At 38.5% G+C, this 15,286-nt stretch overlaps 1 protein-coding gene across 1 annotated transcript in view; it reads left to right on the forward strand.

Annotated features, from left to right (window-relative positions):
- The window catches only part of LOC145998290 (2-amino-3-ketobutyrate coenzyme A ligase, mitochondrial-like), an 84,030-nt gene that overhangs the window by 66,173 nt on the left and 2,571 nt on the right, over nt 1-15,286 (forward strand).

Here is a 15,286-nt window from a genome sequence, read left to right on the forward strand (position 1 = left end):
TGTGATTTGGCCGAAAACCAGATTGATGCTTTGGAAAACTAGATGTAGCTGTTACGTGTGTGAATAGCTGCTCGTGTACAATACGCTCTAAAATTTTCGACATTATGGGCAGTATTCACATTTTTAACAGGCTTGCATTTTGCGAGCGGTAAAACGATTGCCTTTTTCCACGCTTCTGGGAAGATACCCTGTGCTAGGGAGTTATTTATTATGACGGTTATAGTATTTAGGCAAAATGGAAGTAATAATTTTAAAATGGTTAAGTTTATGCCATCGTCTCCACATGCTTTACTACGTATCCTGCTGAATGCCTTCCGTATGTCTTGAGATGTCACTCTAGTAAAGGTAAATGAATTTAGGGGTTTGAGGGTCAAAAATGTTTTGCAAATTTTTTCCAGGCCATCCTGGTTCGCTTCACTTTGCGAAGCTTGTATAAAATAGTCATTAATGCTATTTGGATCTAGTATTTTTTCGGGAATATCTTGACTGACATATTTGCTACCTATTAGGCCATGTTTACGCAGGTTCGCCCACATTTCTTTCGCATTATTTATGTTCTTATCGATTGCAGATTTATAATAGTGAAACTTGCTATTTCGCACTATCCTTTTAGATCTGTTTTTAAAGTATATGTAGCTGAGAAGGCTATCGTTATCGCTGGTGATTACGTATTTCAAATGATAGTAGTCCCTAAGCTTCCAAAATTCACGAACGGTATTGTTTATCCATGGTGCGGGAGGCTTTGTCACTCTGCGCGTTTTAACAGGGATGTGTTTGTTCGCCAGCAATAGTATTTCATCGTTTATCATTTCGACCTGGCTGTTTACGTCCTCACATCCCTCTATATCCTCCCAGGCTGAATTTTTTGCATCCTCATTGAATTTGCTGATATCTAGTTGTTTGAAGTCACGGTAACGGACAAATTTCGTTTTCGATTTTTTTACACTATTATAATCTTCAAATACTGCATACACTGTATCATGATCAGATATACCTGGCAATGACTGTTGATTTACGTATAAAACCTTTGTCTTTTTAGAACAGATTATAACGTGTATTAGGGACTCCGACGTGGCAGTTTTCCGCGTTGGCTTTTTTACAATTTGAATGCCGTTTAGTTCTTCAATTATACCCGACAGTAATTTTGTATCCGGTTCTTTAGGTTTTAAAAAATCTGCATTTACATCGCCGATACAAATATAATGGTCGTAGTTTACGAATGTAAATTGTAATACATCGTGCAAATTATTAAATGTGGTATAAGATACGTTTGGCGGCCTGTACACCAACACAACAGCTACTTTCTCTTTATTGCAACAAATTTCGACTACTAATATTTCTATTTGTTCGTCTAGTTTAAAAAAATTGTCAATTTCTATTATTTTCCATCGAATATTTTCTTCGATATAAAAGCAGATTCCACCCCTGTTGCATTGAGTTCGATCTTTCCTTACTATTTCGTAACCATGAAGTTCCACAACGTTATTACTTATCCCGGGCTTTAGCCACGATTCGGTGATACCTATTACATCGAAATTAGCAGGTGACATGATATGGTTAAATTCATCGAACGAGTTCAGTAACCCTTGAGTATTTAGGTGACATATTTGTAAACCTCTGCTGAAGGCGTGAATGTCGTCTGCGAAGCCATCTGTGCTAGCTGTAGAGGGGGCCAATTCTTGGAATGCGGCCTCAACTCTCCCACCCTCCTCCAGGTCATTCCTTTCCGCGTAACGGTAAGCCATTGTCATCGGGGGGGAGGGGGAGGAGCCTTCTAGCATCGGCCAGCGGACAGCGGACCGTCACGAGCAATGGTTGGGAGAAAGTGAACATAGCAACTGGTTTAAGTACTTTGGAGACTGAAGCTACGTAAATTAGGTTTTTAAGAAGATAAAAAGAAAAGGAAAAAATATAATAATATTGTGGCAAATAAGAGCTACTTTATAAGAAAAGTGAACTTGCAGGTGGCTTAATATATCTAATAGTGTAATAATAATAATAATAATAATAATGATTATAATATAATAATTAGGAAATAGTAATAAGAAATAATGAATGGGATATGTTTTTCACTACTTGCTCTGGAACACACACTTGGGATACACATAACTTATCCAGGGTGGCGACTGACCTGGAAAACCTGGAAAACCGGGAAAAGTCAGGGAATTTGAGGTGTCAAAAAAAGTCAGGGAAATGTCAGGGAATATCGTCTTCATTGACTTCAAACACTCTTTGACGAAAATTGTTATAACTCTGGCACTATGGGAGCAATCTAGTTCGGATAAGTTTTGTTTTGCAGCTAAAACATCATAGCATGCAACCGTGCACAATTCATATCGCCGAACTGAGGAAGGGGGTTTGGGGGCACGACCCCCGAATTTCAATGAAAAAAACAAAAATCTGAAGTTTGCCCCCACTTCTCCCGCTATTTGGGAAGAAGGCGCGAACTTTAATATTCTTTTTAAAGAATGGACATTTCTCAAGAGAATGAAACATATTTCATGTTGTTGCGTGCCATACAAGTTGAATAATAAGCCAAAATGTGATTTTTTAACGAAAAATAGGAAAAATAGGTAATTTGCATTTTTGGAGGAAAATTGTTCTAACTCGGGCACTATGGGAGAAATCTACTTCGGATAAGTTTTGTTTTGCAGCTACAACATCAGCGCATGCAACCGTGCACAATTCAGAACGCCAAACCGAGGAAGGGGGTTTGGGGGGCGCGACCCCCGAATTTCAATTAAAAAAACATAAAAATCTGGAGTTTGCCCCCTCTTCTCCCGCTATTTGGGAAGAAGGCGCGAACTTTAGTATTCTTTTTAAAGAATGGACATTTCTCAAGAGAATGAGACATGTTTCATGTTCTTGGGTGTCATACAAGTTGAATAATAAACCAAAATGTGATTATTTTTTTTTTACGAAAAATAGGTAATTAGCATTTATGGAGGAAAATTGTTATAACTCGGGCACTATGGGAGTAATCTACTTCGGATAAGTTTTGTTTTTCAGATAAAACATCATAGCATACAACCGTGTACAATTAAGATCGCCGAACCGAGGAAGGGGGGTTTGGGGACGTGACCACCGATTTTCAATGAAAAAAAACAACAAAAATCTGGAGTTTGCCCCCCTCTTCTCTCGCTATTTTCGGGAGACGTCGAAAACCTTAGTATTCTCTTCAAAGAATGGACGATTCCAAAGAGATTTAAACTTGTTTCATGTTCCTGGGTGTCATACAAGTTGAATAATGAGCCAAAATGTGAAACTATTCGGAAATGTGCCATGGATATCTTGCGGAGAGGGGGGAGGGGAGGTTGGTCATCAATATGAATTTACCCAGGCTTGCTCCAGAAGAGTATGAGGGTCCAAAAAGCACATTCATTTCGTAATCAGCACCATGATACCATATGGTTTCATCGGGCCAGAACGACCTTACTCTGATGATACCATAGCTATAATATCATTGGGGGAGTAAAGGTTAAGCCTCTAAATATTACGTGGAAAATGCATTGAATTATAATTTTTTCTTGTCCGTATGGGAGTAGTAAGGAGACAGAACTGTCAACAGATGGAGGGGATGGGAGCGGGTGGCGCAGTCCGATAGTTGTCGGACGTCGTAGTAAGGCATTTTGTTGGGCAAACTGAAGGAACATGGAAACAAATAGGTTCCATTGATACATAGAAATTTTATTGAATATCGCCACCCGACAAAGTATCTCACTACAACATGTGACAAAAATTCCATGCATGGGACTCTTATGATTTTTGTTCGATGTCTTTGGACTACAACATCCAACAAAAATCGTATGCATAAACAAGAAGAGCTTTAGACTAAAAATTTTCTGCTGGAATTTTATTACTCTTCTGGCTCACTTCACCTTATTTAATGTAGCAGTGCTTACAAAGGTTTTCCTTCATCATCCTGACGTATTACTGGTTTCACACAAGTTAACATACGTTTACAATCACATTGCACTATTCTTAGATATCAAGAAGAATCCAACAAAACTGGATATAAGCTATATTGAATACTATCACGAAAAAGTGAAACATAAATCTGCATTGGTAAACATTATAAAAATTGGCAAGTGCATGCTCCCAACCTCAAATTTACTGCAACACTACTATTGCAATGAAATTAACACCATTCTCTGTCCTGTCTGATTAAACTCGTGAGAGATTGTCATTAATCTCTCACTGAGTAAGGTTAATGTCCAATATAATGAAATAAAATACTAATTTCTGCCAGCCCTGCTAAATTTCCACTTTCCATCTACTGATTTATACGAGGGGTGGCCAGAAAGTAATTTCCGATTGATTTTTCGCAAACGCCAAAACCGTGGAAAATGGTAATTGCTGCGAAGTTATGTTTAGGAATGTGCAGTGATGTCTGGACACATTTTTCGTCCGTTCGAAATATCGAAATAATGCGAATTTGGCATAAAATGTGAATTGTTGGCGTTTTTAGCGATATTTTTAAAAGAAATGACCTAAAACAACGAAAAATTCCATGAAATCCAACATTCTTGTCTTTTCTAGGCCATGTTTGTGTACATAGAACATGCAAGTTTTCCACCATTTTACTCAAGAGTAAACTATAGAGTTATACGTACATGGAATATTTTCGACAGGCACATTAAATCATGTATTTCCCACGATTTTTTCAACTTCTATGAAAACCATTTGCATTGCAGAGCAAAGTGGCAGGGTTCTAACAGGAGATCGAGTGCATATTTACCATCACACGAGAGCCACATTTTCGTATTTGTCACACGAGATATGTTTTGAATTACCAAGCTAAGTGCGCACCATCGGCATTTGTCGAGCGAGTAATAATGGAACTCAGTCGTTAGGGCGTCTGACAACTATGCAAGACACCCGGGGTCGATCCCCTACGGGGGAGAACCGGGATGTTTTCCACCTATTCAAACTGCTCCGGCACCCACCCAGCATCATATGAAGCTGATACCTTGAGGAAACTTTGAGGGATCAAGGTAGCCAGGAGCGTGGTGCTGATCACATCACCCACACCTTTAGCCGTGATCATGAAAGTGTGGGGCCGTAACTCCACACCCTTATACACCTTCATGGAAAAGTTCAGGAGAGCACTTTACTTTTACTTCCTCAAAAATCTGTTCCAACATATCAAACTGTCATGAAAATACCTAGATCATGTGATCTACAATTTAAAATAATCGTTTAAAAGCACAATGGAGTATTAAGTTTCGGTATATTTGGCAGATAAATGTTCTAAAACAAAAACGCGAATTTTGGGAAACGTAATACTGACAAGTCAAAAAAAGATAATACCAATTTTTGGTGCCATAATATATCGGTATCTGTCACGTGAGATTGATTGATTTTAATTTTTTGGGTGCGTCGCCACTTATGGTCATTATGCACCCTTCAGTATATAGGGGAAAATTCCATTATCTAAAATCCTTAGCTTAAATTTAAAAAAAGGGGTATGGAAAATAACTTTCCCAAAATAACTTTCAAGATATCAAACTCTCACGAAGAGGCCTAAGCCATGTGACTTACAATTTGAAACAGTAGTTTAAAAACACCATGAGGGAATAATTTCAGATATTTGCCAGAAAATGCACTAAAAGGAAAATGTGAATTTTGAGAAAAATAACACCGTATAGTAAAAAATAAAAAATAAGAATATACACCAATTTGAAAAAAAAAATATAAAGGTCCCTACCGATTAGGCATAAATAAAACATGAATATCAGTTGTACGAGGGTCACTATTTTTATTTTGAGCCTAACTATGAAAAAACAGGAATTTGGCATTGAAAACTGCTTTATTGTTTTTCGAAGTATTCTCCTTTATGGTCAATACACTTTTGCATTCGTTCGAACCATTTGTCAAAGCAGTTTTTCCAATCTTCTTGAGACACCTCCATAATATGGTTTTTGAACGCATCAACGGCGTCTTCCGCCGACGAAAATCGTTATCCACGCAATTTATTCTTGACATTCGGGAACAGGAAGAAGTCATTGGGTGCCAAATCAGGACTGTATGGCGGATGACCCATCAATTCGATTTTTTGACTGTTCATAAAGTCGGTTGTTAGACGAGATGTGTGGCAGCTGGCATTGTCTTGATGAAGAATGATCCGACGGCGTTTGTTTGTTTTCCGTATTTGACCGAAGATTTCTGTCAAACAAATTGTTGTGTACCTTTCAGAGTTGACCGTTCTACGTTCCTCTAAAGGCACAGTTGCCACATGACCAGTTTTCCCGAAAAAACAGGCGACCATTTGTTTCGATCTGCTTCGAGCGTGAACGACTTTTGTTGGATTGGGTTCATCTTGAAACACCCATACAGTCGACTGCTGTTTACGTTCCGGCTCATATGCATATATCCATGATTCGTCACCTGTTACAATCTTATATACGTCTTTTGAAGCACCGCGATTGTATTTATTGAGCATTTGTTTGCACCAATTGACGCGAGCGTCTTTTTGAGTTTTTGCCAAATTGTGTGGGATCCAACGAGAACATACCTTTCTCACAGCTAAATGATCATGTAATATTTTATATATGCTGGTGGAACTAATGCCTATGGTTGCCTCAATCTCACAGTATGTCACATGACGATCTTGCAGTATTAGGTTTTGCACAGCATCAATGTTTTCTTGAACAACAACTGATTTTGGACGACCTTCGCGAATCTCGTCGGTGAGCGAATGGCGGCCACGATTAAATTCGTTATACCAGCGTTTCACAGTGGCAAAGGATGGGGCTTCATCGCCAAATGTGGAAGTAAGTTGATCGATGCACTCTTGTCTTGATAATCCACGTCGAAAATCGTAAAAAATCATCGCACGAATATGTTCACGAGTTAATTCCATTTTATTGTTGTCGCGCAATCTCCAAGGCAACATAAACAACACAAATGAAGCTATTGACAAAACATTTGAAGTACGTTATGGTCAATAATGCCAGACGATTCCGTGCAAACGTCAAATCGCGCCTAACTTCAATCAGTGTTGCCAAGGCTCAAAATATAAATAGTGACCCTCGTAATTTATTGCATTAGTAACAGTGAGTCTTAACCTAATTTTCGGCATAATCACCACCGTTGTTCTGGCATTTGTCGTAGCATGGCACTAAATTTTGTATGCCCATGGTGTATGTGTCTGACAGCAAAGACTGGAACTATCTCTACCGCAGTGTAGCTGTCAAATCCTTTACCTGCCAGAAACCTTTTCAGTTAAACAAAGAGATGAAAGTCAGTACATTCAAGGCCAGGGCTGTACAGGGAGTGGTCCAAGATCTCTCACCTGAAGTGATGCAAAGGGCCCGTGTGTACTCAGCTGTATGGGGTTGTGCACATTCGATTGGCCTTCCGTGAATTGTCTGCACCATCGTCTGACCATACTATCACTCACAACGTCCGGTCTGCACACCTCACACAATTGCCGGTGGCTCTGTGCCAAATTCTGAGTGTGCATTGTAGGCTAGGCTCGGTGGGAGACTGTATGACAGCTGCAATCTTTAACCTAGAACTGTCCTAAAACGGCTGCATTGCAACTGTACCAGATTACTGCTACATGCCACTTCTTCCTGCCTGCATGGGTGTGTGTCTATCTCTGATCACCAGTGCTGCGTATAGGCACCATTGGAGCTTTTTTCAGAATGCCCCTCGTATATATGAACTTTCAGAAGCTTTTATTATTAGAGTGTTCCTGTTTTAATGTATGTTTAGCTAAATCAGGTACCTATACAATGCAATTCTATAAATTCCTTGCGTTAAATTTCTAATACCTACATACTCTTTTGGACAGCATTAAAGGTATAACTGCATGTTGTCAGTTTCACAGTACTTCACTTGGATATACTGTACTGAAGCAGAAATCCCATTGATAATGTAAGGAAATATGACACTTTATTTTGTTCGATTCAATTGTTTCACTTATATGCAAGAGTTAAGTTGTTTGCTTTACAGAGAAAAGAGAAGTAGCTTTATGCATTGAGAAATGAGTCCGCACTCATGGTTCTTGCAAGCAGAGGGTTCCAAACCTCAGTGGAAATATCAAAATATAATACCGAGAATGTATAAGGAGACTGATAAATTACAAATTGTATTTCTTAATCGATCAATCTTCACTCTTATCTCATTCAGTCGTAACTTTAAAAATAATCAAGTATTTTATTTTAAACTTACTGCGTATGACAAAATTCCGTAATCCTTCCCTAGCTTGTGAATTGTAATAATTTTCCAAATTCACTATTTTGCAGTTTGAATTCAAATCATAGAGAATAGAGAAATTGAGTCAATTTCATAGAAGATAATATTGGTACTTAACAAAACCATATGTGGATCTGTATGAGTTTATTATTTCTATTTGCAAAAAAATCAATTTAGTTTAGTTTGTAATTGTCATGGAAAAATGTAAATTTTGTCCTGGAAAACCTGGAAAAGTCAGGGAATTTCATTTCTGCTTGTTTGTAGCCACCCTGTTATCACACACACTTGCAGCAACACTCATTAGAGTTCTTCGAGCCTTGTTATGTATTTCCTTTCCATCTCTGTTTTGATGACGATCTTCCCATCCTCAGTCCAAACATTTCGATTCCCATACTTGTCCTTAGCTTTCCGTAACAGGTGGAGTCGTTCCTTGCAGAGGTCCTCAGCAATGGCAAAGGGCGTTCCTGTTAGCTTCCTTCAGTTTTTCAGTACCAGTGTTTTCGATCTGTAACTCACAAACTTTACTATGATGGGCCTTGGATTCTTGGATGGACGTCCTACCCTGTGGGACCTGCAAATATGCTCCTCTCTGATGTTCACTTTTAAAGTTTCTTTGAAGAGATTAACCGCGATTGAGTCGGTATTCTCCCCTTCTTTTTCCTTGATGCCAAAGATTCTGAGAGATTGTCTTCTCTGATATTGTTCCAGCTCAGTTGTCTTCAGCATCAGGTTGTTGGCAAGGCTTTGAAGCTTTTTCTCATAATTTGATAATTTACTTTCCATGTCATTTATTACCTTGGCGTGTTCATTGTTTATTTCCTGACAGTTCCTTTCAAGGGCGTTGAATTCCTTTTGGAGGTCATGGACAGCTTCAGAATTAAACTCGATTGTGTCACTCAACGCTTTTATCACTGCAGTAGTTACCCGTTCGACTATTAAGTCAGCAAGACATTTTTGAAGATATTCACTACTGATCTGAGCCTCGACGCACTGTTTGATGGTGTCCGAAAGGCCACCAGCGCACACGGCGCCGGTTAATTTCCTCGTGCTTACCTGCAGCTTGCTGTCGGGAACAAGCGTGCCTCCTTCCCGTCTCGCAGCGTGGCTCGACGCGCCTCGTTGGGATCCTTTTCCACTCGGCATGTTTTCTTCTATATCTGCGCTTTCTACACTTGTAACCCCACTTCAACGTTCACACCACGAACAGGAATAAACACATAACGTCTAGGTAAACTTCTTGCTAAACATGTTTGCGTTGTACCCAGGTGGTTCAGAGATTGAGTCGGAGTAGTTTTCTTAGCTACTGGTGCGTCCGCCATCTTGAGCTTCAGATGTGATTATGCAAAATGAGAAGTTTGTGAAATACCTGTTATATAAACATTCAGTGTGCTGTTTATAAATTAGTGAAAAATAAGGTATTTACCAGCATTATTATAATTGTATCAAAGAATTAAAACACTTTGATTTTTATATAATTATTTATTAGCAAATAAAATTATTTGATTTTTACTTTGCATACAGTGTTGATTGTGTTGAATCAAGTCTAAGCTTCTGTAGTGGTTTGTACATTGAAAAATTATTTTCAATCTGTTCGAGAGTACTATATGCACAATACACATATGCTTACTAGTTTTTATGGGTTGCTGGCTGTATACAGTATATTGAATATTTCGTGATAACAACTGTAAGTAATGTAGACCAGTATTTTGTTAAGGATTGATGAGACATAAAACAAAATCATTTCTACAAGGGTCGTGTTCAAGGTTGACCGGGATTTTCGTACGTAAAAAATCGATGAATAGCCGGATCATGATGAAACGTGCAGGTGACGTAATGTATTCCTTCATGAGTAACTAGCGCCCAGCATGACGTATTTCGCGCATGCGCAGCAGTTGCAGCGAACATGGCGGCAAGCAGTGTGTCTGTGGCTGTGGAGCAGCGGTGTGTAATCAAATTTCTCGTGAAGGAGAAAGTGAAACCAGCTGAGATTTTCAGACGATTGCAAGCACAGTATGGTGAACAAACGATGTCGCGGACGAGAGTGTACGAATGGTGTGAGCAGTTTCGCGAAGGACGGGAGCTGGTGACAAATGAAGCGCATGGACACATTCGCCAGACTGCAGTCACACCAGTGAATATCGCACGTGTTGAGCAAATGATTCTTGAGAACCGGAGAGTAACAGTGCTGGATATTGCTGCCGAGGTGAATATCAGTGTCGGGAGTGTTGAGACAATCATTCACGACCACTTCCGCTTCCGCAAAATCTGTGGAAGGTGGGTTCCCCGCCAGTTGACATTTGATCAGAAGTGGACACGCAGGACGGTCTGTGAACAGCTTCTGAATCAGTTTCGAGCAGAAGGTGATGAATTGTTGCAATCCATCATCACGTGTGATGAAACATGGTTGCACAATTCAACCCCAGAGACCAAAAGATGCAGCATGGAGTGGCAGCATAAAGGTTCCCCCCCCCCCCCAAGAAAAGCAAAATGAAGCCGTCCGCTGGAAAGTTCATGGCAAGTGTCTTCTGGGACATGAAGGGCGTTATCCATGTGGATTTTCTGGACAAAGGGAGCACGATTAATGCCCAGTGTTACTCCACATTGTTGAGTGATGCTGTTCGAAAGTCCATTCCACCTGGGATGTTGTCTGGAAATGTCATTCTTCTCCATGACAATGCCCGCCCTCACACGGCCAATGTGACAACAACAACTCTGGCCGACATGCGCTGGGAAGTTCTGCCCCATCCCCCCTACAGTCCGGATTTAGCCCCCAGTGATTATCATTTGTTTGCACCCCTTAAAGACCATCTGGGAGGGAAGAAATTCACGACAGACGAAGCACTGCAGAGCGATGTCCTCCAGTGGCTACTACAACAACCAAGTTCTTTCTACGCCAAAGGAATTTGGGAGCTGCCAGAACGATGGCAACGGTGCCTCGGCACGCACGGAGAATACTTTGAAAAACTGACGTGGTTTGGTGTTTCTTCTGCTACCTATTTCCTCTGCAGAAATAAAAGTCCCGGTCAACCTTGAACGACCCTTGTATTATGCATAAAACCATTAATTGATTTGTGGTAATTATCTCAGACAATTTCTACTACCTTAATCCACCATTTTACTTTTCTAAGTTAAGATTTTCAGTATTGTATTGAGGTCTTTTTTCAGAATGAATTGTTAAAATCTCAAATAACAATAGTCACAAAGTCAACAATAACAGAAGAAAAGGTATTTTCGTACACAAATACTGTGTAACCTCGATTTTATGTTTTTCAGGAGACCAAGCTGAAAAACTAAAATATGGGAAAATGTAAAATCAAGGAACGTAAAATTGGGGTTCCACTGTATATATGAATTCCATGCTTTACATATATTTGTGTAAAATGTGAGTTTCAACCATGTTTGAGCTGTGATTTAAAAAGTAATTGCGTTAGTTATATTTGCTAGGAACTATAATTTTTCCTTTGGATTTTGTGTAATATTCTAAATTATGAATGTATGGTTGTCATGTGACATTAACTTTGTATAAGGATTTGGCTTTGATGGAACTCTTGTGTGCATCGTTCCAGTGTTCCATAATATAAGGAACCTTAACATGAAATGAGGATGATAAATTTACAATGTCAGAGTTCCTAAAGATCAGATATTTTTAATGAGAAGTTGATCTGGCAAAATGTACAGGACTTATGCTGTCAACTAATGGTTTCTTCATTCATTCATACATTTACAAATTGTATGAAGTTCATCGACTGGCCTGCTATCTTCTGAAGTTCAGTTAAGCAATATGAGCAGTTTCTGTTGTCTTTAACACTTCGTGCAATTACAAATTTTGTCTGTGTGTGTCTTCCAAATATCATCCAGACTCATTTCAAGCACTATTGGAAGAGAATTATTTTGTGAGGATTGGCATAGGAGAGTTTCAGAGAACTGTGGTCCTTTATTCAGCATTAAATGAGTCGTGGTTGACTTGCATGCAAAATTTTATCATTATCCTGACATTATTCTAATCAATATTCAGCACAAATCGTACAGATATTATTTTTCAACTACACCAGATAAGAATCTCATTTACGTGAAAGATGTCTACATATATAGTATTTTTTAAATATATTGTTATCTTGTGTAGAATTAATTCTTCAATTGTGCGTAGAATAGGTAGGAGATGGGCTAGTCTTCAGTTCTCCTGTATTTCCATGGAACTTCCATGTTAGTTATTATTTTTATTCTGGCTCCTGTATTGACATTCTATTTCTCCTGCTTATTTCATTAACAATCGACATTACAAAATTTTAATTAATTCTGATGTAATATGAGTTCGGCGATATAAAACTTCAAGTCAACTGCAAAACATTGCACGTTTATTAGACTTCGGGGAGCGGAAGTGATGTCATATCTTGCAGTAGTTGATTGACGCTAGATTCATGGTTCTGCAGGATCAGTGGACAATTACATATGGCTTAGGACTAAGCAACATGCAAATTTGTAATTTTTATTCTGTATTGTGACCTGTAAACTATACAAAATGTAAATTCTTTTGTTAAATATCCATTCCATTAACATTTTTCTGGAGCAACACTGCTGATAAAAATGCATAATATTTGTCACGATTAAATCTCCTGTGAATTCAATGCTGAAAGTTGGAAATCTCCCTTAAATTCATGGCCGAAAGTTGGTCATCCTAGTAAATGTCCAATGTAGTTGAGAAGTCTCTATCGGTTGGTTTTCTGGTACACATACATAAACCTTTAATGATGATCATTTCCAATGAAATATGTCAATTATAAATAACTTTAATGTTTCACACAGAAGTTTGAAGTAGAAGTTTTGTGCTTTAAACTTCTATGTGAGCAATGAGCAAGTTTTTTAGAATCCATTATCTCCATCCACGTACCAGAGAACTGATATTTCGAACAGAACATGAGGTGACGCCTTTTCATCAGCCTCTGGTGGGTATGTTGTTATACCCTATTGATGCCCCCTCTTTACAGAGTTCACATGCTCTGTCATCACTACTAGGTGTAATGACTAGGCTAAAAGGTGGAAAATAAACACATTTGACTACATACATCTAGTACTTCTAGCTTAAGTCATTAACTTATCAATCATCCCATTTTTAAAAATGTTACGTTTGTAATAAGGCCATGAAGGAAAAAAACTGATTATGGAAGAATATATTTTTAAAAAACACAATGTTTTCATAAATTAGTTCCTACAGATAAAACTATTGACTGCGGTAATAACTGAAACAGTGGTCCAAAAAATTGTGAATAGACTTTTTGTTCACAGTAATATATCAATTTCTTTCTAGCATGAGACTAAACAAGCAAAATATGTGTGCATTATGATTGACAATTTTTGTCCTTTTTGTGGTCAGACACCATGTCAGGTGTCCACAAGAGATTTTGTGTGTAAAAGACTACTTTCATTTATCAAGGAATAGATGATACATGCCACTTAAGAACAACCAGTCAAATGCTACATTTCACACTATAGCCACGTGGTTTATATTCAAGCTATGCATGTCATGTGCTGCTTATCACATGTGAGTGAAAGCAGGCTGGAAATAATTTACGTTCCGATAGGCTTGACCTGATATTGCTTTTAAGCAATACAGATAGCTATATTCCTACCAGTTTCCATAGCAATCCTTGAACATTGAAGTAATTTAATCAGCCAGGGTTTAATTTGAAATATTCATGATCTAACTGTGGTACGCATGCCCCCAGGGATACATGAATTACTTGAAGGGGGTACGTGATCAGCTCGGAGACTGGTCTTTCTTGGTCTTTCTTCCGTGGATTACCTTAAAAAAAAAAAGTACAGAAATAAACTGAATTTGGATCCGAATCTCTGTTTGAAAGTTTCAGGTCCACAACCAGACACTAGGAAACCTGTGCCAGGCTATACAGGCACATCCTCCTCACTGAAAAAACTTGACGATTTACAATAAAAACTCCGAAATTGTGCTGTACTCTTTTTGTCAATAACTCTGGGGAAAATATTTGAAAATTTAGAGTTTTTTACTTACATCTTAGCATACACATGTTTCACATTTTTATTTTCATAACTATTCATAAAGATTGTAAACTTAGGATTCTAATGTATGTTTGTTTATCATCTTTCCACATACAGCCTGAATGCCATTTTTCTCTATTGCATATACATGCCTCAAACATATCAAAGTCGCCCAACCAATCAGGCAGTGAAAACATATCCCCAAAACCCACTATTTGGAGAAAATCTATGGTGGGGATACATTAGGCATTTAGTTACGACTAAAGGGTACACTGCGGGCCTCCCCGATAGCACAGTGGTTGCGTCGTCACCTTGTAAACAAGGGGTCCTGGGTTTGATACTCGGTAGAGGCACATAGTGGTTCGGATTCCACTTTAAACTGTAGGCCCAGTCCTGATTGGCCTTACTGTGCATAAAGTGGACTTAAAACACCAAATCAATCAATCAATTAAAGGGTACACTGAGAAGAGTCGCTGATCTAAGATAAGAAATAATCTGTATAGTAGAATAGCCAACTACAGTTCTTTGCATGTAATTCTTGTTCAAAATAAATTAAAATGATCAAATTTCCATAATTTCTAGAATATTTAGACAGACATGCAAGATGCTTGAACTTCATGAGAGTAGGAGTAGTTATTCATGATTAAGTTCAAACCAGAATTTTTCTTTCATTCGTATCAGCTCAGATCTACATTTCATATACATATTTTGAAGTATTAATAAACTACATGTATACATCCCCAATATAGATTCATTTTTATCAGATTTTCAAAGTCAAGTGTTACGATTCTGCCAGAAATGCAATGTGTTTAATCCCAAAATAATAGAGAAATTCTGATGAAATGACACAATAGACTCGTCCAAATGACTTCCTTATAAAGCATTCTCTCTCTCTCTCTCTCTCTCTCTCTCTCTCTCTCTCTCTCTCTCTCTCTCTCTCTCTCTCTCTCTCTCTCTCTCTCTCTCTCTCTCTCTCTCTCTCTCTCTCTCTCTCTCTCTCTCTCTCTCTCTCTCTCTCTCTCTCTCTCTCTCTCTCTCTCTCTCTCTCTCTCTCTCTCTCTCTCTCTCTCTC

Source organism: Lepisma saccharinum, chromosome 14 (assembly GCF_977018435.1).
Source record: "Lepisma saccharinum chromosome 14, izLepSacc3.1, whole genome shotgun sequence".
In the NCBI taxonomy this organism is placed as follows: Eukaryota; Metazoa; Arthropoda; class Insecta; order Zygentoma; family Lepismatidae; genus Lepisma; species Lepisma saccharinum.